We start from the raw sequence: 25361 nt of genomic DNA, 5'->3' as shown, positions 1-25361 counted from the left end.
TCCCTTTTTCTTTTTGGATGTCTAAATGACGGCTCCCGTGAGCCTCTTGCTGACGAGCACTGGCGATGCACCTGGGCGCCTACTGAGTGGTACAAAAACCTGTGAAGACGTTTGGCGGCATTTCAAGCGACCCCTTCAGTTACATACGCTCTCTGCTGATGACGGCCGAAAGCCAGAAACACGTGTCCAGAGATACGGCACTCGCTGCACCTACCTTAGGTGAAAGACTTTCTACAGCGATACGGCACTTGCTGCACCTACTTAGGGTGAATAATTTTTTGAAAAATTCTCGCTATTTATATTTAAATGACTGCATTTAACATGATGCCTTGGGGCTATTTTCCGCATGAATGCAAGGCAGTGTGCTCCCTTTTTCTTTTTGGATGTCTAAATGACGGCTCCTGTGAGCCTCTTGCTGATGAACACTGGCGATGCACCTGTGCGCCTACTGAGTGGTACAAAAACCTGTGAAGACGTTTGGCGGCATTTCAAGCGACCCCTTCAGTTACATACGCTCTCTGCTGATGACGGCCGAAAGCCAGAAACACGTGTCCAGAGATACGGCACTCGCTGCACCTACCTTAGGTGAAAGACTTTCTACAACGATACGGCACTTGCTGCACTTACTTAGGGTGAATAATTTTGTGAAAAATTTGCGCTATTTATATTTAAATGACTGCATTTACCATGATGCTTTGGGGCTATTTTCCACTTGAATGCAAGGCAGTGTGCTCCCTTTTTCTTTTTGGATGTCTCAATGACCGCGTCCGTGAGCCTCTTGCTGACGAGCACTGGCGATGCACCTGTGCACCTACTGAGTGGTACAAAAACCTGTGAAGACGTTTGGCGGCATTTCAAGCGACCCCTTCAGTTACATACGCTCTCTGCTGATGACGGCCGAAAGCCAGAAACACGTGTCCAGAGATACGGCACTCGCTGCACCTACCTTAGGTGAAAGACTTTCTACAGCGATACGGCACTTGCTGCACCTACTTAGGGTGAATAATTTTTTGAAAAATTCTCGCTATTTATATTTAAATGACTGCATTTAACATGATGCCTTGAGGCTATTTTCCGCTTGAATGTAAGGCAGTGTGCTCCCTTTTTCTTTTTGGATGTCTAAATTACGGCTCCCATGAGCCTCTTGCTGACGAGCACTGGCGATGCACCTGTGCGCCTACTGAGTGGTACAAAAACCTGTGAAGACGTTTGGCGGCATTTCAAGCGACCCCTTCAGTTACATACGCTCTCTGCTGATGACGGCCGAAAGCCAGAAACACGTGTCCAGAGATACGGCACTCGCTGCACCTACCTTAGGTGAAAGACTTTCTACAGCGATACGGCACTTGCTGCACTTACTTAGGGTGAATAATTTTTTGAAAAATTTGCGCTATTTATATTTAAATGACTGCATTTACCATGATGCCTTGGGGCTATTTTCCGCTTGAATGCAAGGCAGTGTGCTCCCTTTTTCTTTTTGGATGTCTAAATGACGGCTCCCGTGAGCCTCTTGCTGACGAGCACTGGCGATGCACCTGTGCACCTACTGAGTGGTCGAAAAACCTGTGAAGACGTTTGGCGGCATTTCAAGCGACCCCTTCAGTTACATACGCTCTCTGCTGATGACAGCCGAAAGCCAGAAACACGTGTCCAGAGATATGGCACTCGCTGCACCTACCTTAGGTGAACGACCTTCTACAGCGATACGGCACTTGCTGCACCTACTTAGGGTGAATAATTTTTTGAAAAATTCTCGCTATTTATATTTAAATGACTGCATTTACCATGATGCCTTGGGGCTATTTTCCGCTTGAATGCAAGGCAGTGGGCTCCCTTTTTCTTTTTGGATGTCTAAATGATGGCTCCCGTGAGCCTCTTGCTGACGAGCACTGGCGATGCACCTGTGCGCCTACTGAGTGGTACAAAAACCTGTGAAGACGTTTGGCGGCATTTCAAGCGACCCCTTCAGTTACATGCGCTCTCTACTGATGACGGCCGAAAGCCAGAAACAAGTGTCCAGAGATACGGCACTCGCTGCACCTACCTTAGGTGAAAGACTTTCTACAGCGATACGGCACTTGCTGCACCTACTTAGGGTGAATAATTTTTTGAAAAATTCTCGCTATTTATATTTAAATGACTGCATTTACCGTGATGCCTTGGGGCTTTTTTCCGCTTGAATGGAAGGCAGTGTGCTCCCTTTTTCTTTTTGGATGTCTAAATGACGGCTCCCATTAGCCTCTTGCTGACGAGCACTGGCGATGCACCTGTGCGCCTACTGAGTGGTACAGAAACCTGTGAAGACGTTTGGCGGCATTTCAAGCGACTCCTTCAGTTACATACGCTCTCTGCTGATGACGCCGAAAGCCAGAAACACGTGTCCAGAGATACGGCACTCGCTGCACCTACCTTAGGTGAAAGACTTTATACAGCGATACGGCACTTGCTGCACCTACTTAGGGTAAATATTTTTTTTTTAAATTCTCGCTATTTGTTTTTAAATGACTGCATTTACCATGATGCCAAGGGGCTATTTTCCGCTTGAATGCAAGGCAGTGTGCTCCCTTTTTCTTTTTGGATGTCTAAATTACGTCTCCCGTGAGCCTCTTGCTGACGAGCACTGGCGATGCACCTGTGCGCCTACTGAGTGGTACAAAAACCTGTGAAGATGTTTGGCGGCATTCAAGCGACCCCTTCAGTTACATACGCTCACTGCTGATGACGGCCGAAAGGCAGAAACACGTGTCCAGAGATACGGCACTCGCTGCACCTACCTTAGGTGAAAGTCTTTCTACAGCGATACGGCACTTGCTGCTCCTACTTGGGGTGAATAATTTTTTGAAAAATTCTCGCTATTTATATTTAAATGACTGCATTTACCATGATGCCTTGGGGCTATTTTCCGCTTGAATGCAAGGCAGTGTGCTCCCTTTTTCTTTTTGGATGTGTAAATGACGGCTCCCGTGAGCCTCTTGCTGACGAGCACTGGCGATGCACCTGTGCGCCTACTGAGTGGTACAAAAACCTGTGAAGACGTTTGGCGGCATTTCAAGCGACCCCTTCAGTTACATACGCTCTCTGCTGATGACGGGCGAAAGCCAGAAACACGTGTCCAGAGATACGGCACTCGCTGCACCTACCTTAGGTGAAAGACTTTCTACAGCGATACAGCACTTGCTGCACCTACTTAGGGTGAATAATTTTTTGAAAAATTCTCGCTATTTATATTTAAATGACTGCATTTACCATGATGCCTTGGAGCTATTTTCCGCTTGAATGCAAGGCAGTGTGCTCCCTTTTTCTTTTTGGATGTCTAAATGACGGCTCCCGTGAGCCTCTTGCTGACGAGCACTGGCGATGCACCTGTGCGCCTACTGAGTGGTACAAAAACCTGTGAAGACATTTGGCGGCATTTAAGCTACCCCTTCAGTTACATACGCTCTCTGCTGATAACCGCCGAAAGCCAGAAACACGTGTCCAGAGATATGGCACTCGCTGCACCTACCTTAGGTGAAAGACTTTCTACAGCGATACAGCACTTGCTGCACCTACTTAGGGTGAATAATTTTTTGAAAAATTCCCGCTATTTATATTTAAATGACTGCATTTACCATGATGACTTGGGGCTATTTTCCTCTTGAATGCAAGGCAGTGTGCTCCCTTTTTCTTTTTGGATGTCTAAATGACGGCTCCCGTGAGCCTCTTGCTGACGAGCACTGGCGATGCACCTGTGCGCCTACTGAGTGGTACAAAAACCTGTGAAGACGTTTGGCGGCATTTCAAGCGACCCCTTCAGTTACATACGCTCTCTGCTGATGACGGCCGAAAGCCAGAAACACGTGTCCAGAGATACGGCACTCGCTGCACCTACCTTAGGCAAAAGACTTTCTACAGCGATACGGCACTTGCTGCACCTACTTAGGGTGAATAATTTTTTGAAAAATGTGCTCTATTTACATTTAAATGACTGCATTTACCATGATGCCTTCGGGCTATTTTCCGCTTGAATGCAAGGCAGTGTGCTCCCTTTTTCTTTTAGATGTCTAAATTACGGCTCCCGTCAGCCTCTTGCTGACGAGCACTGGCGATGCACCTGTGCGCCTACTGAGTGGTACAAAAACCTGTGAAGACGTTTGGCGGCATTTCAAGCGACCCCTTCAGTTACATACGCTCTCTGCTGATGACGGCCGAAAGCCAGAAACACGTGTCCAGAGATACGTCACTCGCTGCACCTACCTTAGGTGAAAGACTTTCTACCGCGATACGGCACTTGCTGCACATACTTAGGGTGAATAATTTTTTGAAAAATTCTCGCTATTTATATTTAAATGACTGCATTTACCATGATGCCTTGGGGCTATTTTCCGCATGAATGCAAGGCAGTGTGCTCACTTTTTCTTTTTGGATGTCTAAATGACGGCTCCCGTGAGCCTTTTGCTGACGAGCACTGGCGATGCACCTGTGCGCCTACTGAGTGGTACTAAAACCTGTGAAGACGTTTGGTGGCATTTCAAGCGACCCCTTCAGTTACATACACTCTCTGCTGATGACGGCTGAAAGCCAGAAACACGTGTCCAGAGATACGGCACTCGCTGCACCTACCTTAGGTGAAAGACTTTCTACAGCGATACGGCACTTGCTGCACATACTTAGGGTGAAAGATTTTTGAAAAATTCTCGCTATTTATATTTAAATGACTGCATTTACCATGATGCCTTGGGGCTATTTTCCCCTTGAATGCAAGGCAGTGTGCTCGCTTTTTCTTTTTGGATGTCTAAATTACGGCTCCCGTGATCCTCTTGCTGACGAGCACTGGTGATGCACCTGTGCGCCTACTGAGTGGTACAACAACCTCTGAAGACGTTTGGCGGCATTTCAAGCGACCCCTTCAGTTACATACGCTCTCTGCTGATGACGGCCGAAAGCCAGAAACACGTGTCCAGAGATGCGGCACTCGCTGCACCTACCTTAGGTGAAAGACTTTCTACAGCGATACAGCACTTGCTGCACCTACTTAGGGTGAATAATTTTTGGAAAAATTCTCGCTATTTATATTTAAATGACTGCATTTAACATGATGCCTTGGGGCTATTTTCCGCATGAATGCAAGGCAGTGTGCTCCCTTTTTCTTTTGGATGTCTAAATGACGGCTCCTGTGAGCCTCTTGCTGACGAACACTGGCGATGCACCTGTGCGCCTGCTGAGTTGTACAAAAACCTGTGAAGACGTTTGGCGGCATTTCAAGCGACCCCTTCAGTTACATACGCTCTCTGCTGATGACGGCCGAAAGCCAGAAACACGTGTCCAGAGATTCGGCACTCGCTGCACCTACCTTAGGTGAAAGTCTTTCTACAACGATACAGCACTTGCTGCACTTACTTAGGGTGAATAATTTTTTGAAAAATTTGCGCTATTTATATTTAAATGACTGCATTTACCATGATGCCAAGGGGCTATTTTCCGCATGAATGCAAGGCAGTGTGCTCCCTTTTTCTTTTTGGATGTCTAAATGACGGCTCCCGTGAGCCTCTTGCTGACGAGCACTGGCGATGCACCTGTGCGCCTACTGAGTGGTACAAAAACCTGGGAAGACGTTTGGCGGCATTTCAAGCGACCCCTTCAGTTACATACTCTCTCTGCTGATGACGGCCGAAAGCCAGAAACACGTGTCCAGAGATACGGCACTCGCTGCACCTACCTTAAGTGAAAGACTTTCTACAGCGATACGGCACTTGCTGCACATACTTGGGGTGAATAATTTTTTGAAAAATTCTCGCTATTTATATTTAAATGACAGCATTTACTATGATGCCTTGGGGCTATTTTCCGCATGAATGCAAGGCAGTGTGCTCCCTTTTTCTTTTTGGATGTCTAAATGACGGCTCCTGTGAGCCTCTTGCTGACGAACACTGGCGATGCACCTGTGCGCCTACTGAGTGGTACAAAAACCTGTGAAGACATTTGGCGGCATTTCAAGCGACCCCTTCAGTTACATACGCTCTCTGCTGATGACGTCCGAAAGCCAGAAACACGTGTCCAAAGATACGGCACTCGCTGCACCTACCTTAGGTGAAAGACTTTCTACAACGATATGGCACTTGCTGCACTTACTTAGGGTGAATAATTTTTTGAAAAATTTGCGCTATTTATATTTAAATGACTGCATTTACCATGATGCCAAGGGGCTATTTTCCGCTTGAATGCAAGGCAGTGTGCTCCCTTTTTCTTTTTGGATGTCTAAATGACGGCTGCCGTGAGCCTCTTGCTGACGAGCACTGGCGATGCACCTGTGCACCTACTGAGTGGTACAAAAACCTGTGAAGACGTTTGGCGGCATTTCAAGCGACCCCTTCAGTTACATACGCTCTCTGCTGATGACGGCCGAAAGCCAGAAACACGTGTCCAGAGATACGGCACTCGCTGCACCTACCTTAGGTGAAAGACTTTCTACAGCGATACGGCACTTGCTGCACTTACTTAGGGTGAATAATTTTTTGAAAAATTTGCGCTATTTATATTTAAATGACTGCATTTACCATGATGCCTTGGGGCTATTTTCCGCTTGAATGCAAGGCAGTGTGCTCCCTTTTTCTTTTTGGATGTCTAAATGACGGCTCCCGTGAGCCTCTTGCTGACGAGCACTGGCGATGCACCTGTGCACCTACTGAGTGGTCGAAAAACCTGTGAAGACGTTTGGCGGCATTTCAAGCGACCCCTTCAGTTACATACGCTCTCTGCTGATGACAGCCGAAAGCCAGAAACACGTGTCCAGAGATATGGCACTCGCTGCACCTACCTTAGGTGAACGACCTTCTACAGCGATACGGCACTTGCTGCACCTACTTAGGGTGAAAAATTTTTTGAAAAATTCTCGCTATTTATATTTAAATGACTGCATTTACCATGATGCCTTGGGGCTATTTTCCGCTTGAATGCAAGGCAGTGGGCTCCCTTTTTCTTTTTGGATGTCTAAATGATGGCTCCCGTGAGCCTCTTGCTGACGAGCACTGGCGATGCACCTGTGCGCCTACTGAGTGGTACAAAAACCTGTGAAGACGTTTGGCGGCATTTCAAGCGACCCCTTCAGTTACATGCGCTCTCTACTGATGACGGCCGAAAGCCAGAAACAAGTGTCCAGAGATACGGCACTCGCTGCACCTACCTTAGGTGAAAGACTTTCTACAGCGATATGGCACTTGCTGCACCTACTTAGGGTGAATAATTTTTTGAAAAATTCTCGCTATTTATATTTAAATGACTGCATTTACCATGATGCCTTGGGGCTTTTTTCCGCTTGAATGGAAGGCAGTGTGCTCCCTTTTTCTTTTTGGATGTCTAAATGACGGCTCCCATTAGCCTCTTGCTGACGAGCACTGGCGATGCACCTGTGCGCCTACTGAGTGGTACAGAAACCTGTGAAGACGTTTGGCGGCATTTCAAGCGACTCCTTCAGTTACATACGCTCTCTGCTGATGACGCCGAAAGCCAGAAACACGTGTCCAGAGATACGGCACTCGCTGCACCTACCTTAGGTGAAAGACTTTATACAGCGATACGGCACTTGCTGCACCTACTTAGGGTAAATATTTTTTTTTTAAATTCTCGCTATTTATTTTTAAATGACTGCATTTACCATGATGCCAAGGGGCTATTTTCCGCTTGAATGCAAGGCAGTGTGCTCCCTTTTTCTTTTTGGATGTCTAAATTACGTCTCCCGTGAGCCTCTTGCTGACGAGCACTGGCGATGCACCTGTGCGCCTACTGAGTGGTACAAAAACCTGTGAAGATGTTTGGCGGCATTCAAGCGACCCCTTCAGTTACATACGCTCACTGCTGATGACGGCCGAAAGGCAGAAACACGTGTCCAGAGATACGGCACTCGCTGCACCTACCTTAGGTGAAAGTCTTTCTACAGCGATACGGCACTTGCTGCTCCTACTTGGGGTGAATAATTTTTTGAAAAATTCTCGCTATTTATATTTAAATGACTGCATTTACCATGATGCCTTGGGGCTATTTTCCGCTTGAATGCAAGGCAGTGTGCTCCCTTTTTCTTTTTGGATGTGTAAATGACGGCTCCCGTGAGCCTCTTGCTGACGAGCACTGGCGATGCACCTGTGCGCCTACTGAGTGGTACAAAAACCTGTGAAGACGTTTGGCGGCATTTCAAGCGACCCCTTCAGTTACATACGCTCTCTGCTGATGACGGGCGAAAGCCAGAAACACGTGTCCAGAGATACGGCACTCGCTGCACCTACCTTAGGTGAAAGACTTTCTACAGCGATACGGCACTTGCTGCACATACTTAGGGTGAAAGATTTTTGAAAAATTCTCGCTATTTATATTTAAATGACTGCATTTACCATGATGCCTTGGGGCTATTTTCCCCTTGAATGCAAGGCAGTGTGCTCGCTTTTTCTTTTTGGATGTCTAAATTACGGCTCCCGTGATCCTCTTGCTGACGAGCACTGGTGATGCACCTGTGCGCCTACTGAGTGGTACAACAACCTCTGAAGACGTTTGGCGGCATTTCAAGCGACCCCTTCAGTTACATACGCTCTCTGCTGATGACGGCCGAAAGCCAGAAACACGTGTCCAGAGATGCGGCACTCGCTGCACCTACCTTAGGTGAAAGACTTTCTACAGCGATACAGCACTTGCTGCACCTACTTAGGGTGAATAATTTTTGGAAAAATTCTCGCTATTTATATTTAAATGACTGCATTTAACATGATGCCTTGGGGCTATTTTCCGCATGAATGCAAGGCAGTGTGCTCCCTTTTTCTTTTGGATGTCTAAATGACGGCTCCTGTGAGCCTCTTGCTGACGAACACTGGCGATGCACCTGTGCGCCTGCTGAGTTGTACAAAAACCTGTGAAGACGTTTGGCGGCATTTCAAGCGACCCCTTCAGTTACATACGCTCTCTGCTGATGACGGCCGAAAGCCAGAAACACGTGTCCAGAGATTCGGCACTCGCTGCACCTACCTTAGGTGAAAGTCTTTCTACAACGATACAGCACTTGCTGCACTTACTTAGGGTGAATAATTTTTTGAAAAATTTGCGCTATTTATATTTAAATGACTGCATTTACCATGATGCCAAGGGGCTATTTTCCGCATGAATGCAAGGCAGTGTGCTCCCTTTTTCTTTTTGGATGTCTAAATGACGGCTCCCGTGAGCCTCTTGCTGACGAGCACTGGCGATGCACCTGTGCGCCTACTGAGTGGTACAAAAACCTGGGAAGACGTTTGGCGGCATTTCAAGCGACCCCTTCAGTTACATACTCTCTCTGCTGATGACGGCCGAAAGCCAGAAACACGTGTCCAGAGATACGGCACTCGCTGCACCTACCTTAAGTGAAAGACTTTCTACAGCGATACGGCACTTGCTGCACATACTTGGGGTGAATAATTTTTTGAAAAATTCTCGCTATTTATATTTAAATGACAGCATTTACTATGATGCCTTGGGGCTATTTTCCGCATGAATGCAAGGCAGTGTGCTCCCTTTTTCTTTTTGGATGTCTAAATGACGGCTCCTGTGAGCCTCTTGCTGACGAACACTGGCGATGCACCTGTGCGCCTACTGAGTGGTACAAAAACCTGTGAAGACATTTGGCGGCATTTCAAGCGACCCCTTCAGTTACATACGCTCTCTGCTGATGACGTCCGAAAGCCAGAAACACGTGTCCAAAGATACGGCACTCGCTGCACCTACCTTAGGTGAAAGACTTTCTACAACGATATGGCACTTGCTGCACTTACTTAGGGTGAATAATTTTTTGAAAAATTTGCGCTATTTATATTTAAATGACTGCATTTACCATGATGCCAAGGGGCTATTTTCCGCTTGAATGCAAGGCAGTGTGCTCCCTTTTTCTTTTTGGATGTCTAAATGACGGCTGCCGTGAGCCTCTTGCTGACGAGCACTGGCGATGCACCTGTGCACCTACTGAGTGGTACAAAAACCTGTGAAGACGTTTGGCGGCATTTCAAGCGACCCCTTCAGTTACATACGCTCTCTGCTGATGACGGCCGAAAGCCAGAAACACGTGTCCAGAGATACGGCACTCGCTGCACCTACCTTAGGTGAAAGACTTTCTACAGCGATACGGCACTTGCTGCACTTACTTAGGGTGAATAATTTTTTGAAAAATTTGCGCTATTTATATTTAAATGACTGCATTTACCATGATGCCTTGGGGCTATTTTCCGCTTGAATGCAAGGCAGTGTGCTCCCTTTTTCTTTTTGGATGTCTAAATGACGGCTCCCGTGAGCCTCTTGCTGACGAGCACTGGCGATGCACCTGTGCACCTACTGAGTGGTCGAAAAACCTGTGAAGACGTTTGGCGGCATTTCAAGCGACCCCTTCAGTTACATACGCTCTCTGCTGATGACAGCCGAAAGCCAGAAACACGTGTCCAGAGATATGGCACTCGCTGCACCTACCTTAGGTGAACGACCTTCTACAGCGATACGGCACTTGCTGCACCTACTTAGGGTGAAAAATTTTTTGAAAAATTCTCGCTATTTATATTTAAATGACTGCATTTACCATGATGCCTTGGGGCTATTTTCCGCTTGAATGCAAGGCAGTGGGCTCCCTTTTTCTTTTTGGATGTCTAAATGATGGCTCCCGTGAGCCTCTTGCTGACGAGCACTGGCGATGCACCTGTGCGCCTACTGAGTGGTACAAAAACCTGTGAAGACGTTTGGCGGCATTTCAAGCGACCCCTTCAGTTACATGCGCTCTCTACTGATGACGGCCGAAAGCCAGAAACAAGTGTCCAGAGATACGGCACTCGCTGCACCTACCTTAGGTGAAAGACTTTCTACAGCGATATGGCACTTGCTGCACCTACTTAGGGTGAATAATTTTTTGAAAAATTCTCGCTATTTATATTTAAATGACTGCATTTACCATGATGCCTTGGGGCTTTTTTCCGCTTGAATGGAAGGCAGTGTGCTCCCTTTTTCTTTTTGGATGTCTAAATGACGGCTCCCATTAGCCTCTTGCTGACGAGCACTGGCGATGCACCTGTGCGCCTACTGAGTGGTACAGAAACCTGTGAAGACGTTTGGCGGCATTTCAAGCGACTCCTTCAGTTACATACGCTCTCTGCTGATGACGCCGAAAGCCAGAAACACGTGTCCAGAGATACGGCACTCGCTGCACCTACCTTAGGTGAAAGACTTTATACAGCGATACGGCACTTGCTGCACCTACTTAGGGTAAATATTTTTTTTTTAAATTCTCGCTATTTATTTTTAAATGACTGCATTTACCATGATGCCAAGGGGCTATTTTCCGCTTGAATGCAAGGCAGTGTGCTCCCTTTTTCTTTTTGGATGTCTAAATTACGTCTCCCGTGAGCCTCTTGCTGACGAGCACTGGCGATGCACCTGTGCGCCTACTGAGTGGTACAAAAACCTGTGAAGATGTTTGGCGGCATTCAAGCGACCCCTTCAGTTACATACGCTCACTGCTGATGACGGCCGAAAGGCAGAAACACGTGTCCAGAGATACGGCACTCGCTGCACCTACCTTAGGTGAAAGTCTTTCTACAGCGATACGGCACTTGCTGCTCCTACTTGGGGTGAATAATTTTTTGAAAAATTCTCGCTATTTATATTTAAATGACTGCATTTACCATGATGCCTTGGGGCTATTTTCCGCTTGAATGCAAGGCAGTGTGCTCCCTTTTTCTTTTTGGATGTGTAAATGACGGCTCCCGTGAGCCTCTTGCTGACGAGCACTGGCGATGCACCTGTGCGCCTACTGAGTGGTACAAAAACCTGTGAAGACGTTTGGCGGCATTTCAAGCGACCCCTTCAGTTACATACGCTCTCTGCTGATGACGGGCGAAAGCCAGAAACACGTGTCCAGAGATACGGCACTCGCTGCACCTACCTTAGGTGAAAGACTTTCTACAGCGATACAGCACTTGCTGCACCTACTTAGGGTGAATAATTTTTTGAAAAATTCTCGCTATTTATATTTAAATGACTGCATTTACCATGATGCCTTGGAGCTATTTTCCGCTTGAATGCAAGGCAGTGTGCTCCCTTTTTCTTTTTGGATGTCTAAATGACGGCTCCCGTGAGCCTCTTGCTGACGAGCACTGGCGATGCACCTGTGCGCCTACTGAGTGGTACAAAAACCTGTGAAGACATTTGGCGGCATTTAAGCTACCCCTTCAGTTACATACGCTCTCTGCTGATAACCGCCGAAAGCCAGAAACACGTGTCCAGAGATATGGCACTCGCTGCACCTACCTTAGGTGAAAGACTTTCTACAGCGATACAGCACTTGCTGCACCTACTTAGGGTGAATAATTTTTTGAAAAATTCCCGCTATTTATATTTAAATGACTGCATTTACCATGATGACTTGGGGCTATTTTCCTGTTGAATGCAAGGCAGTGTGCTCCCTTTTTCTTTTTGGATGTCTAAATGACGGCTCCCGTGAGCCTCTTGCTGACGAGCACTGGCGATGCACCTGTGCGCCTACTGAGTGTTACAAAAACCTGTGAAGACGTTTGGCGGCATTTCAAGCGACCCCTTCAGTTACATACGCTCTCTGCTGATGACGGCCGAAAGCCAGAAACACGTGTCCAGAGATACGGCACTCGCTGCACCTACCTTAGGCAAAAGACTTTCTACAGCGATACAGCACTTGCTGCACCTACTTAGGGTGAATAATTTTTTGAAAAATGTGCTCTATTTACATTTAAATGACTGCATTTACCATGATGCCTTCGGGCTATTTTCCGCTTGAATGCAAGGCAGTGTGCTCCCTTTTTCTTTTAGATGTCTAAATTACGGCTCCCGTGAGCCTCTTGCTGACGAGCACTGGCGATGCACCTGTGCGCCTACTGAGTGGTACAAAAACCTGTGAAGACGTTTGGCGGCATTTCAAGCGACCCCTTCAGTTACATACGCTCTCTGCTGATGACGGCCGAAAGCCAGAAACACGTGTCCAGAGATACGTCACTCGCTGCACCTACCTTAGGTGAAAGACTTTCTACCGCGATACGGCACTTGCTGCACATACTTAGGGTGAATAATTTTTTGAAAAATTCTCGCTATTTATATTTAAATGACTGCATTTACCATGATGCCTTGGGGCTATTTTCCGCATGAATGCAAGGCAGTGTGCTCACTTTTTCTTTTTGGATGTCTAAATGACGGCTCCCGTGAGCCTCTTGCTGACGAGCACTGGCGATGCACCTGTGCGCCTACTGAGTGGTACTAAAACCTGTGAAGACGTTTGGTGGCATTTCAAGCGACCCCTTCAGTTACATACACTCTCTGCTGATGACGGCTGAAAGCCAGAAACACGTGTCCAGAGATACGGCACTCGCTGCACCTACCTTAGGTGAAAGACTTTCTACAGCGATACGGCACTTGCTGCACATACTTAGGGTGAAAGATTTTTGAAAAATTCTCGCTATTTATATTTAAATGACTGCATTTACCATGATGCCTTGGGGCTATTTTCCCCTTGAATGCAAGGCAGTGTGCTCGCTTTTTCTTTTTGGATGTCTAAATTACGGCTCCCGTGATCCTCTTGCTGACGAGCACTGGTGATGCACCTGTGCGCCTACTGAGTGGTACAACAACCTCTGAAGACGTTTGGCGGCATTTCAAGCGACCCCTTCAGTTACATACGCTCTCTGCTGATGACGGCCGAAAGCCAGAAACACGTGTCCAGAGATGCGGCACTCGCTGCACCTACCTTAGGTGAAAGACTTTCTACAGCGATACAGCACTTGCTGCACCTACTTAGGGTGAATAATTTTTTGAAAAATTCTCGCTATTTATATTTAAATGACTGCATTTAACATGATGCCTTGGGGCTATTTTCCGCATGAATGCAAAGCAGTGTGCTCCCTTTTTCTTTTGGATGTCTAAATGACGGCTCCTGTGAGCCTCTTGCTGACGAACACTGGCGATGCACCTGTGCGCCTGCTGAGTTGTACAAAAACCTGTGAAGACGTTTGGCGGCATTTCAAGCGACCCCTTCAGTTACATACGCTCTCTGCTGATGACGGCCGAAAGCCAGAAACACGTGTCCAGAGATTCGGCACTCGCTGCACCTACCTTAGGTGAAAGTCTTTCTACAACGATACAGCACTTGCTGCACTTACTTAGGGTGAATAATTTTTTGAAAAATTTGCGCTATTTATATTTAAATGACTGCATTTACCATGATGCCAAGGGGCTATTTTCCGCATGAATGCAAGGCAGTGTGCTCCCTTTTTCTTTTTGGATGTCTAAATGACGGCTCCCGTGAGCCTCTTGCTGACGAGCACTGGCGATGCACCTGTGCGCCTACTGAGTGGTACAAAAACCTGGGAAGACGTTTGGCGGCATTTCAAGCGACCCCTTCAGTTACATACTCTCTCTGCTGATGACGGCCGAAAGCCAGAAACACGTGTCCAGAGATACGGCACTCGCTGCACCTACCTTAAGTGAAAGACTTTCTACAGCGATACGGCACTTGCTGCACATACTTGGGGTGAATAATTTTTTGAAAAATTCTCGCTATTTATATTTAAATGACTGCATTTACCATGATGCCTTGGGGCTATTTTCCGCATGAATGCAAGGCAGTGTGCTCCCTTTTTCTATTTGGATGTCTAAATGACGGCTCCCGTGAGCCTCTTGCTGACGAGCACTGGCGATGCACCTGTGCGCCTACTGAGTGGTACAAAAACCTGTGAAGACGTTTGGCGGCATTTCTAGCGACCCCTTCAGTTACATACACTCTCTGCTGATGACGGCTGAAAGCCAGAAACACGTGTCCAGAGATACGGCACTCGCTGCACCTACATTAGGTCAAAGACTTTCTACAGCGATACGGCACTTGCTGCACCTATTTAGGGTGAAAGATTTTTGAAAAATTCTCGCTATTTATATTTAAATGACAGCATTTACTATGATGCCTTGGGGCTATTTTCCGCATGAATGCAAGGCAGTGTGCTCCCTTTTTCTTTTTGGATGTCTAAATGACGGCTCCTGTGAGCCTCTTGCTGACGAACACTGGCGATGCACCTGTGCGCCTACTGAGTGGTACAAAAACCTGTGAAGACATTTGGCGGCATTTCAAGCGACCCCTTCAGTTACATACGCTCTCTGCTGATGACGTCCGAAAGCCAGAAACACGTGTCCAAAGATACGGCACTCGCTGCACCTACCTTAGGTGAAAGACTTTCTACAACGATATGGCACTTGCTGCACTTACTTAGGGTGAATAATTTTTTGAAAAATTTGCGCTATTTATATTTAAATGACTGCATTTACCATGATGCCAAGGGGCTATTTTCCGCTTGAATGCAAGGCAGTGTGCTCCCTTTTTCTTTTTGGATGTCTAAATGACGGCTCCCGTGAGCCTCTTGCTGACGAGCACTGGCGATGCACCTGTGCGCCTACTGAGTGGTACAAAAACGTGGGAAGACGTTTGGTGGCATTTCAAGCGACCCCTTCAGTTACATACTCTCTCTGCTGATGACGGCCGAAAGCCAGAAACACGTGTCCAGAGATACGGCACTCGCTGCACTTACATTAGGTGAAAGACTTTCTACAGCGATACAGCACTTGCTGCACCCACTTAGGGTGAATAATTTTTTTTAAAAATTGCGCTATTTATATTTAAATGACTGCATTTACCATGATGCTTTAGGGCTATTTTCCACTTCAATGCAAGGCAGTGTGCTCCCTTTTTCTTTTTTAATGTCTCAATGACCGCGTCCGTGAGCCTCTTGCTGACGAGCACTGGCGATGCACCTGTGCGCCTACTGTGTGGTACAAAAAACTGTGAAGACGTTTGGTGGCATTTCAACCGACCCCTTCAGTTACATACGCTCTCTGCTGATGACGGCCGAAAGCCAGAAACACGTGTCCAGAGATACGGCACTCGCTGCACCTACCTTAGGTGAAAGACTTTCTACAGCGATACGGCACTTGCTGCACCTACCTAGGGTGAATAATTTTTTGAAAAATTCTCGCTATTTATATTTAAATGACTACATTTACCATGATGCCTTGGGGCTATTTTCCGCTTGAATGCAAGGAAGTGTGCTCCCTTTTTCTTTTTGGATGTCTAAATGACGGCTCCCGTGAGCCTCTTGCTGATGAGCACTGGCGATGCACCTGTGCGCCTACTGAGTGGTACAAAAACCTGTGAAGACGTTTGGCGGCATTTCAAGCGACCCCTTCAGTTACATACGCTCTCTGCTGATGATGGCAGAAAGCCAGAAACACGTGTCCAGAGATTTGGCACTAGCTGCACCTACCTTAGGTGAAAGACTTTCTACAACGATACGGCACTTGCTGCACTTACTTAGGGTGAATAATTTTTTGAAAAATGTGCGCTATTTATATTTAAATGACTGCATTTACCATGATGCCAAGGGGTTATTTTCCACATGAATGCAAGGCAGTGTGCTCCCTTTTTCTTTTTGGATGTCTAAATGACGGCTCCCGTGAGCCTCTTGCTGACGAGCACTGGCGGTGCACCTGTGCGCCTACTGAGTGGTACAAAAACCTGGGAAGACGTTTGGCGGCATTTCAAGCGACCCCTTAAGTTACATACTCTCTCTGCTGATGACGGCCGAAAGCCAGAAACACGTGTCCAGAGATACGGCACTCGCTGCACCTACGTTTATTGAAAGACTTTCTACAGCAATACGGCACTTGCTGCACATACTTAGGGTGAATATTTTTTTTTTTAATTCTCGCTATTTATATTTAAATGACTGCATTTACCATGATGCCAAGGGGCTATTTTCCGGATGAATGCAAGGCAGCGTGCTCCCTTTTTGGATGTCTAAATTACGGCTCCCGTGATCCTCTTGCTGACGAGCACTGGCGATGCACCTGTGCGCCTACTGAGTGGTACAAAAACCTGTGAAGACGTTTGGCGGCATTTCAAGCGACCCCTTCAGTTACATACGCTCACTGCTGATGACGGCTGAAAGCCAGAAACACGTGTCCAGAGATACGGCACTCGCTACACCTACCTTAGGTGAAAGACTTTCTACAGCGATACGGCACTTGCTGCATCTACTTAGGGTGAATACTTTTTTGAAAAATTCTCGCTATTTATATTTAAATGACTGCAATTACCATGATGCCTTGGGGATATTTTCCGCTTCAATGCAAGGCAGTGTGCTCCCTTTTTCTTTTTGGATGTCTAAATGACGGTACCCGTGAGCCTCTTGCTGACGAGCACTGGCGATGCACATGTGCACCTACTGAGTGGTACAAAAACCTGTGAAGACGTTTGGCGGCATTTCAAGCGACCCCTTCAGTTACATACGCTCTCTGCTGATGACGGCCGAAAGCCAGAAACAAGTGTCCAGAGATACGGCACTCGTTGCACCTACCTTAGGTGAAAGACTTTCTACAGCGATACGGCACTTGCTGCACCTACTTAGGGTGAATAATTTTTTAAAAAATTTGCGCTATTTATATTTAAATGACTGCATTTACCATGATGCCTTGGGGCTATTTTCTGCTTGAATGCAAGGCAGTGTGCTCCCTTTTTCTTTTTGGATGTCTAAATGACGGCTCCCGTGAGCCTCTTGCTGACGAGCACTGGCGATGCACCTGTGCGCCTACTGGGTGGTACAAAAACCTGTGAAGACGTTTGGTGGCATTTCAAGCGACCCCTTCAGTTACATACGCTCTCTGCTGATGACGGGCGAAAGCCAGAAACACGTGTCCAGAGATACGGCACTCGCTGCACCGACCATAGGTGAAAGACTTTCTACAGCGATACGGCACTTGCTGCACCTACTTAGGGTGAATAATTTTTTGAAATATTTGCGCTATTTATATTTAAATGACTGCATTTACCATGATGCCTTGGGGCTATTTTCCGCTTGAATGCAAGGCAGTGTGCTCCCTTTTTTCTTTTTGGATGTCTAAATGACGGCTCCCGTGAGCCTCTTGCTGACGAGCACTGGCGATGCACCTGTGCGCCTACTGAGTGGTACAAAAACCTGTGAAGACGTTTGGCGGCATTTCAAGCGACCCCTTCAGTTACATACGCTCTCTGCAGATGGCGGCCGAAAGCCAGAAACATGTGTCCAGGGATACGGCACTCGCTGCACCTACCTTAGGTGAAAGACTTTCTACAGCGATACGGCACTTGCTGCACCTACTTAGGGTGAATAATTTTTTGAAAAATTCTCGCTGTTTATATTTAAATGACTGCATTTACCATGATGCCTTGGGGCTATTTTCCTCTTGAATGCAAGGCAGTGTGCTCCCTTTTTCTTTTTGGATGTCTAAATAATGGCTCCCGTGAGCCTCTTGCTGACGAGCACTGGCGATGCACCTGTGCGGATACTGAGTGGTACAAAAACCTGTGAAGGCGTTTGGCGGCATTTCAAGCGACCCCTTCAGTTACATACGCTCACTGCTGATGACGGCCGAAAGCCAGAAACACGTGTCCAGAGATACGGTACTCGCTGCACCTACCTTAGGTGAAAGACTTTCTACAGCGATACGGTACTTACTGCACCTACTTAGGGTGAATAATTTTTTGAAAAATTCTCGCTATTTATATTTAAATGACTGCATTTACCATGATGCCTTGGGGCTATTTTCCCCTTGAATGCAAGGCAGTGTGCTCCCTTTTTCTTTTTGGATGTCTAAATGACGGCTCAAAGTGAACCTCTTGCTGACGAGCACTGGCGATGCACCTGTGCGCCTACTGAGTGGTACAAAAACCTGTGAAGACATTTGGTGGCATTTCAAGTGACCCCTTCAGTTACATACGCTCTCTGCTGATGACGTCCGAAAGCCAGAAACACGTGTCCAGAGATACGGCAGTCGCTGCACCTACCTTAGGTGAAAGACTTTCTACAGCGATACGGCACTTGCTGCACCTACTTAGGGTGAATAATTTTTTGAAAAATTCTCGCTATTTATATTTAAATGACTGCATTTACCATGATGCCTTGGGGCTATTTTCCGCATGAATGCAAGGCAGTGTGCTCACTTTTTCTTTTTGGATGTCTAAATGACGGCTCCCGTGAGCCTCTTGCTGACGAGCACTGGCGATGCACCTGTGCGCCTACTGAGTGGTACTAAAACCTGTGAAGACGTTTGGTGGCATTTCAAGCGACCCCTTCAGTTACATACACTCTCTGCTGATGACGGCTGAAAGCCAGAAACACGTGTCCAGAGATACGGCACTCGCTGCACCTACCTTAGGTGAAAGACTTTCTACAGCGATACGGCACTTGCTGCACATACTTAGGGTGAAAGATTTTTGAAAAATTCTCGCTATTTATATTTAAATGACTGCATTTACCATGATGCCTTGGGGCTATTTTCCCCTTGAATGCAAGGCAGTGTGCTCGCTTTTTCTTTTTGGATGTCTAAATTACGGCTCCCGTGATCCTCTTGCTGACGAGCACTGGTGATGCACCTGTGCGCCTACTGAGTGGTACAACAACCTCTGAAGACGTTTGGCGGCATTTCAAGCGACCCCTTCAGTTACATACGCTCTCTGCTGATGACGGCCGAAAGCCAGAAACACGTGTCCAGAGATGCGGCACTCGCTGCACCTACCTTAGGTGAAAGACTTTCTACAGCGATACAGCACTTGCTGCACCTACTTAGGGTGAATAATTTTTTGAAAAATTCTCGCTATTTATATTTAAATGACTGCATTTAACATGATGCCTTGGGGCTATTTTCCGCATGAATGCAAAGCAGTGTGCTCCCTTTTTCTTTTGGATGTCTAAATGACGGCTCCTGTGAGCCTCTTGCTGACGAACACTGGCGATGCACCTGTGCGCCTGCTGAGTTGTACAAAAACCTGTGAAGACGTTTGGCGGCATTTCAAGCGACCCCTTCAGTTACATACGCTCTCTGCTGATGACGGCCGAAAGCCAGAAACACGTGTCCAGAGATTCGGCACTCGCTGCACCTACCTTAGGTGAAAGTCTTTCTACAACGATACAGCACTTGCTGCACTTACTTAGGGTGAATAATTTTTTGAAAAATTTGCGCTATTTATATTTAAATGACTGCATTTACCATGATGCCAAGGGGCTATTTTCCGCATGAATGCAAGGCAGTGTGCTCCCTTTTTCTTTTTGGATGTCTAAATGACGGCTCCCGTGAGCCTCTTGCTGACGAGCACTGGCGATGCACCTGTGCGCCTACTGAGTGGTACAAAAACCTGGGAAGACGTTTGGCGGCATTTCAAGCGACCCCTTCAGTTACATACTCTCTCTGCTGATGACGGCCGAAAGCCAGAAACACGTGTCCAGAGATACGGCACTCGCTGCACCTACCTTAAGTGAAAGACTTTCTACAGCGATACGGCACTTGCTGCACATACTTGGGGTGAATAATTTTTTGAAAAATTCTCGCTATTTATATTTAAATGACTGCATTTACCATGATGCCTTGGGGCTATTTTCCGCATGAATGCAAGGCAGTGTGCTCCCTTTTTCTATTTGGATGTCTAAATGACGGCTCCCGTGAGCCTCTTGCTGACGAGCACTGGCGATGCACCTGTGCGCCTACTGAGTGGTACAAAAACCTGTGAAGACGTTTGGCGGCATTTCTAGCGACCCCTTCAGTTACATACACTCTCTGCTGATGACGGCTGAAAGCCAGAAACACGTGTCCAGAGATACGGCACTCGCTGCACCTACATTAGGTCAAAGACTTTCTACAGCGATACGGCACTTGCTGCACCTATTTAGGGTGAAAGATTTTTGAAAAATTCTCGCTATTTATATTTAAATGACAGCATTTACTATGATGCCTTGGGGCTATTTTCCGCATGAATGCAAGGCAGTGTGCTCCCTTTTTCTTTTTGGATGTCTAAATGACGGCTCCTGTGAGCCTCTTGCTGACGAACACTGGCGATGCACCTGTGCGCCTACTGAGTGGTACAAAAACCTGTGAAGACATTTGGCGGCATTTCAAGCGACCCCTTCAGTTACATACGCTCTCTGCTGATGACGTCCGAAAGCCAGAAACACGTGTCCAAAGATACGGCACTCGCTGCACCTACCTTAGGTGAAAGACTTTCTACAACGATATGGCACTTGCTGCACTTACTTAGGGTGAATAATTTTTTGAAAAATTTGCGCTATTTATATTTAAATGACTGCATTTACCATGATGCCAAGGGGCTATTTTCCGCTTGAATGCAAGGCAGTGTGCTCCCTTTTTCTTTTTGGATGTCTAAATGACGGCTCCCGTGAGCCTCTTGCTGACGAGCACTGGCGATGCACCTGTGCGCCTACTGAGTGGTACAAAAACGTGGGAAGACGTTTGGCGGCATTTCAAGCGACCCCTTCAGTTACATACTCTCTCTGCTGATGACGGCCGAAAGCCAGAAACACGTGTCCAGAGATACGGCACTCGCTGCACTTACATTAGGTGAAAGACTTTCTACAGCGATACAGCACTTGCTGCACCCACTTAGGGTGAATAATTTTTTTTAAAAATTGCGCTATTTATATTTAAATGACTGCATTTACCATGATGCTTTAGGGCTATTTTCCACTTCAATGCAAGGCAGTGTGCTCCCTTTTTCTTTTTGAATGTCTCAATGACCGCGTCCGTGAGCCTCTTGCTGACGAGCACTGGCGATGCACCTGTGCGCCTACTGTGTGGTACAAAAAACTGTGAAGACGTTTGGTGGCATTTCAACCGACCCCTTCAGTTACATACGCTCTCTGCTGATGACGGCCGAAAGCCAGAAACACGTGTCCAGAGATACGGCACTCGCTGCACCTACCTTAGGTGAAAGACTTTCTACAGCGATACGGCACTTGCTGCACCTACCTAGGGTGAATAATTTTTTGAAAAATTCTCGCTATTTATATTTAAATGACTACATTTACCATGATGCCTTGGGGCTATTTTCCGCTTGAATGCAAGGAAGTGTGCTCCCTTTTTCTTTTTGGATGTCTAAATGACGGCTCCCGTGAGCCTCTTGCTGATGAGCACTGGCGATGCACCTGTGCGCCTACTGAGTGGTACAAAAACCTGTGAAGACGTTTGGCGGCATTTCAAGCGACCCCTTCAGTTACATACGCTCTCTGCTGATGATGGCAGAAAGCCAGAAACACGTGTCCAGAGATTTGGCACTAGCTGCACCTACCTTAGGTGAAAGACTTTCTACAACGATACGGCACTTGCTGCACTTACTTAGGGTGAATAATTTTTTGAAAAATGTGCGCTATTTATATTTAAATGACTGCATTTACCATGATGCCAAGGGGTTATTTTCCACATGAATGCAAGGCAGTGTGCTCCCTTTTTCTTTTTGGATGTCTAAATGACGGCTCCCGTGAGCCTCTTGCTGACGAGCACTGGCGGTGCACCTGTGCGCCTACTGAGTGGTACAAAAACCTGGGAAGACGTTTGGCGGCATTTCAAGCGACCCCTTAAGTTACATACTCTCTCTGCTGATGACGGCCGAAAGCCAGAAACACGTGTCCAGAGATACGGCACTCGCTGCACCTACGTTTATTGAAAGACTTTCTACAGCAATACGGCACTTGCTGCACATACTTAGGGTGAATAATTTTTTTTTTAATTCTCGCTATTTATATTTAAATGACTGCATTTACCATGATGCCAAGGGGCTATTTTCCGGATGAATGCAAGGCAGCGTGCTCCCTTTTTGGATGTCTAAATTACGGCTCCCGTGATCCTCTTGCTGACGAGCACTGGCGATGCACCTGTGCGCCTACTGAGTGGTACAAAAACCTGTGAAGACGTTTGGCGGCATTTCAAGCGACCCCTTCAGTTACATACGCTCACTGCTGATGACGGCTGAAAGCCAGAAACACGTGTCCAGAGATACGGCACTCGCTACACCTACCTTAGGTGAAAGACTTTCTACAGCGATACGGCACTTGCTGCATCTACTTAGGGTGAATACTTTTTTGAAAAATTCTCGCTATTTATATTTAAATGACTGCAATTACCATGATGCCTTGGGGATATTTTCCGCTTCAATGCAAGGCAGTGTGCTCCCTTTTTCTTTTTGGATGTCTAAATGACGGTACCCGTGAGCCTCTTGCTGACGAGCACTGGCGATGCACATGTGCACCTACTGAGTGGTACAAAAACCTGTGAAGACGTTTGGCGGCATTTCAAGCGACCCCTTCAGTTACATACGCTCTCTGCTGATGACGGCCGAAAGCCAGAAACAAGTGTCCAGAGATACGGCACTCGTTGCACCTACCTTAGGTGAAAGACTTTCTACAGCGATACGGCACTTGCTGCACCTACTTAGGGTGAATAATTTTTTAAAAAATTTGCGCTATTTATATTTAAATGACTGCATTTACCATGATGCCTTGGGGCTATTTTCTGCTTGAATGCAAGGCAGTGTGCTCCCTTTTTCTTTTTGGATGTCTAAATGACGGCTCCCGTGAGCCTCTTGCTGACGAGCACTGGCGATGCACCTGTGCGCCTACTGGGTGGTACAAAAACCTGTGAAGACGTTTGGTGGCATTTCAAGCGACCCCTTCAGTTACATACGCTCTCTGCTGATGACGGGCGAAAGCCAGAAACACGTGTCCAGAGATACGGCACTCGCTGCACCGACCATAGGTGAAAGACTTTCTACAGCGATACGGCACTTGCTGCACCTACTTAGGGTGAATAATTTTTTGAAATATTTGCGCTATTTATATTTAAATGACTGCATTTACCATGATGCCTTGGGGCTATTTTCCGCTTGAATGCAAGGCAGTGTGCTCCCTTTTTTCTTTTTGGATGTCTAAATGACGGCTCCCGTGAGCCTCTTGCTGACGAGCACTGGCGATGCACCTGTGCGCCTACTGAGTGGTACAAAAACCTGTGAAGACGTTTGGCGGCATTTCAAGCGACCCCTTCAGTTACATACGCTCTCTGCAGATGGCGGCCGAAAGCCAGAAACATGTGTCCAGGGATACGGCACTCGCTGCACCTACCTTAGGTGAAAGACTTTCTACAGCGATACGGCACTTGCTGCACCTACTTAGGGTGAATAATTTTTTGAAAAATTCTCGCTGTTTATATTTAAATGACTGCATTTACCATGATGCCTTGGGGCTATTTTCCTCTTGAATGCAAGGCAGTGTGCTCCCTTTTTCTTTTTGGATGTCTAAATAATGGCTCCCGTGAGCCTCTTGCTGACGAGCACTGGCGATGCACCTGTGCGGATACTGAGTGGTACAAAAACCTGTGAAGGCGTTTGGCGGCATTTCAAGCGACCCCTTCAGTTACATACGCTCACTGCTGATGACGGCCGAAAGCCAGAAACACGTGTCCAGAGATACGGTACTCGCTGCACCTACCTTAGGTGAAAGACTTTCTACAGCGATACGGTACTTACTGCACCTACTTAGGGTGAATAATTTTTTGAAAAATTCTCGCTATTTATATTTAAATGACTGCATTTACCATGATGCCTTGGGGCTATTTTCCCCTTGAATGCAAGGCAGTGTGCTCCCTTTTTCTTTTTGGATGTCTAAATGACGGCTCAAAGTGAACCTCTTGCTGACGAGCACTGGCGATGCACCTGTGCGCCTACTGAGTGGTACAAAAACCTGTGAAGACATTTGGTGGCATTTCAAGTGACCCCTTCAGTTACATACGCTCTCTGCTGATGACGTCCGAAAGCCAGAAACACGTGTCCAGAGATACGGCAGTCGCTGCACCTACCTTAGGTGAAAGACTTTCTACAGCGATACGGCACTTGCTGCACCTACTTAGGGTGAATAATTTTTTGAAAAATTCTCGCTATTTATATTTAAATGACTGCATTTACCATGATGCCTTGGGGCTATTTTCCGCTTGAATGCAAGGCAGTGTGCTCCCTTTTTCTTTTTTGATGTCTAAATGACGGCTCCCGTGAGCCTCTTGCTGATGAGCACTGGCGATGCACCTGTGCGCCTACTGAGTGGTACAAAAATCTGTGAACGTTTGGCGGCATTTCAAGCGACCCCTTCAGTTACATACGCTCTCTGCTGATGACGGCCGAGAGCCAGAAACACGTGTCCAGAGATACGGCACTCGCTGCACCTACCTTAGGTGAAAGACTTTCTACACCGATACGGCACTTGCTGCACCTACTTAGGGTGAATAGTTTTTTGAAAAATCCTCGCTATTTATATTTAAATGACTGCATTTACTATGATGCCTTGGGTCTATTTTCCGCTTGAATGCAAGGCAGTGTGCTACTTTTTTTCTTTTTGGATGTCTAAATGACGGCTCCCGTGAGCCTCTTGCTGACGAGCACTGGCGATGCACCTGTCCCCCTACTGAGTGGTACAAAAACCTGTGAAGACGTTTGACGGCATTTCAAGCGACCCCTT

Source organism: Pleurodeles waltl, chromosome 10 (genome assembly GCF_031143425.1).
Source record: "Pleurodeles waltl isolate 20211129_DDA chromosome 10, aPleWal1.hap1.20221129, whole genome shotgun sequence".
Lineage (NCBI taxonomy): Eukaryota > Metazoa > Chordata > Amphibia > Caudata > Salamandridae > Pleurodeles > Pleurodeles waltl.
The sequence above is the reverse complement of the archived record's forward strand: the minus strand, read 5'-3'. Positions refer to the sequence as shown.